This window comes from Lolium rigidum, chromosome 6, assembly GCF_022539505.1.
Source record: "Lolium rigidum isolate FL_2022 chromosome 6, APGP_CSIRO_Lrig_0.1, whole genome shotgun sequence".
Lineage (NCBI taxonomy): Eukaryota > Viridiplantae > Streptophyta > Magnoliopsida > Poales > Poaceae > Lolium > Lolium rigidum.
In genome coordinates, this window is record NC_061513.1 from 267,782,780 (window position 1) to 267,785,862 (window position 3,083).

Consider the following 3,083-nt stretch of genomic DNA (forward strand, 5'->3'; position numbering starts at 1 on the left):
ATCACACATCGGCTTAGAAACCAAAACTCCTCTGACAGCACTGCTGAACTGGCAACCTTGCGCACAGAGTTGGAGGTCGTCGTGTCTTGAACACACAACTGGTAGATCCCATGAAATTTGCACTAGAGTCGATGGCTATGCATCGGCTTTGTTACTTAGCTCTAAAGTCGATGTCCGTGCATCGGCTGTACATCAAGAAAATTTTGTTTTTTTCTTGGCCGATTTTTCTATTGGCCCCCAATATTTCACTGCACATGTTCATCTGATTAGGTGCCCCCCGAGCCGATTCTGCCAGGTATCTGCTGATATCGGCTCTATGGTTAGCCAAGGCACTATATGTGAACGTCAGCTCTGTTAGGACCAGTGTTGACTTCTTCCAGCTCATCAGCCGACGTAAACCCATTGCCCATTAGATCGACGTTGAAACCAGGCAGAATGCATGGTGAGGATAATTTTGGCCGATTCTTTGGAATCGGCCTCCATGTTGATTGCTCAATGAAGGTTTTGCAATGTTCCTTCATAGATCTTTGGGGCCGATCACATGGATCGGCATCGCCACGTTTGTCCATAGATGTTGCTCTTGTTACACGGTCGGGCCGGTGGATAAAACCAGCCTAACCCCGTCCTTCGTCACGTCGATGCGCTCGCGATCGTCCAAATTGATGCCGAGAGTGGCTCTTGGCCCGATGTCTCCCAAACGTTCATGCCGGCCGTTGAAATCTCAGCTGAATCATCTGCGTGCACTACAAGAAAAGTTCGATAGACAACGTCTCAAAATCGTCCGCTAAGGGGTATTTTTCGTCGCCTATGGGCCTAACCCGACGATATGGGTTCCGTTGTCGAAGCTGCGTCGAGGCAAAGTCCTACGACGATTTTTCGGTCCGTCGCGCTTGGGCGCCCTTCCACCACGGAAAATCGGACCGTTGCCCAAGTGTTTCCGGGAGCCCGTTGACTGGCGACATCATGCAAACTGACACGTGGCAGACGCCGTTAACTGGCAGTTAACGGCGTTAACCGCTGAAACCCTGTGGTAGATGGTAGGCCCACACGAGGCCTGCCACGTCTTAAGCGGGCCGGCCCATTAAGTTTGCGGGCCGGGCCAGCTGACTTAGTTTGACCGGTCAACTATATAGCTGGGCTGGTCCATTAGTTACGTGGGCCGGGCCTAACCTCTAAGGTTGGTCGGTCAAAACTTTAATGGGCCGACCCACTAAGCATGTGGGCCGGCCGAATGCACTCGATTGACCGGTCAACAGGCAAAAGGGCCGGCCCACAAGACATGTGGGACCCACTTTCCTAGTATCGGGCCGGCCCATTTACAAGGTGGGGTCCACATTAAAGCAACTGGGCCGGCCCAAGAAGTTATTGGGCCGGCCCAATTAGCATGTGGGTCCCACGTTCACGCTATCGGGCCGGCCCATTTAGTACGTGGGGTCCACATTTGATCAAATGGGCTGGCCCAACAAGCCGATGGGCGGGCCAAAAGCACTGGTGGGTCCCACTTTCTCGTTAAAGGGCCGGCCCATTTAGTATGTGGGGTCCACCATATAGCAAGTGGGTCGGCCCAACAAGATAGTGGGCCGGGCCAAAAACACGAGTGGGTCCCACTTTCCAGTTAAAGGGCTGGCCCATTTAGTATGTGGGGTCCACCATATAGCAAGTGGGCCGGCCCAACAAGATAGTGGGTCGGGCCAAAACATCGGTGGGTCCCACTTTCCTATTAAAGGGCCGGCCCATTTAGTATGTGGGGTCCACGGTATAGCAAGTGGGCCGGCCCAACACGCTAGTGGGCCGGGCCAAAAACACAGTGGGTCCCACTTTCTGTCAAAGGGCCGGCCCATTTAGTATGTGGGGTCCACCATATAGCAAGTGGGCCGGCCCAACACGCTAGTGGGCCGGGCCAAAAACACAGTGGGTCCCACTTTCGTCTTAAAGGGCCGGCCCATTTAGTATGTGGGGACCACCACAAAAGCAATTGGGCTGGCCCAACTAGTTAGTGGGCCGGCCCAGTAGTGGGTGGGGTCCACCTTAAAGCAAGTGGGCCGGCCCAATAAAAGTGTGGGGTCCACGAGTAAATCAAGTGGGCTGGCCCAATAAGTAAGTGGGCCGGCCCGTTTAGTTCTTCGTTTATATGCCGGCGTAAAAGGCGCTTTAGGATTTTGCGGGCCGGCACGTATGTGATTTCGCTTAATTGGGCCGTTTAAGGGATGGGAATTCGTGATTTAGATGCGAGAATATTTACGCAGCATTGATTTACGTCGGATAGCCTTACTTACCACAAGCACCAAAGAAAAAATGCGCGAAAGAACTATAAAAACTAACTAAATATTACATCAGTCGCAAGGCTTTGAAAAAATATTACAGAACCCGAGAGAAATTGAATGGTAATTAAACCTAGCAATACAATGAAGCGATCCGGCAATCTTTTAAGTTGTCCATGCAGCACCTATATCTGAAACAAAGACATTACAAGTTAAGACAGCAACAATGGAAACGCAAAGACACCGCAATATTGTTTGCCAAAGAATTTGGAACTCATCATTTCGTCGTTATAACAAGATCATTGTAATGCGCACAATAAGCAAACAAAGAGTGCATGCCGCATACCAACAGACCAATATAACGAGCATGTTAGAATGAAACGACGAGACTTACTACTGTCGAGTCCCATGCAAACCAACATGTTCGGGGAGTACAAAATTGGCATGAACAACATAGTAGCAGGCTATAAATTTTGTAACAACGACCGAGCAAGATGAAGTTATGATGGCTACATCTACGGAAGCGGGGAATGTAAACCAAAAATAGAAGTTACGATGGCAAAAGCTAAAGAGGAGGGAATGTGAACCAACATGTGCCAAGTGCAATTACTTCATTTTGGCCGTGAACTAAATAATACTCCTGAACTTATAGTGAAGGGGATGCAAATCAAGATGTTTCGGGATATAAACTTGTAATGAGCAACACATAGAGGATAGTTAATGCTGGAGCTTAGGATGGACCAGATACAAAATATAGTGGGATCACCTGTGAACTTGTATAAGAGGGAATGCAAACCAATATGTTCAGCTTTCCATATGTGA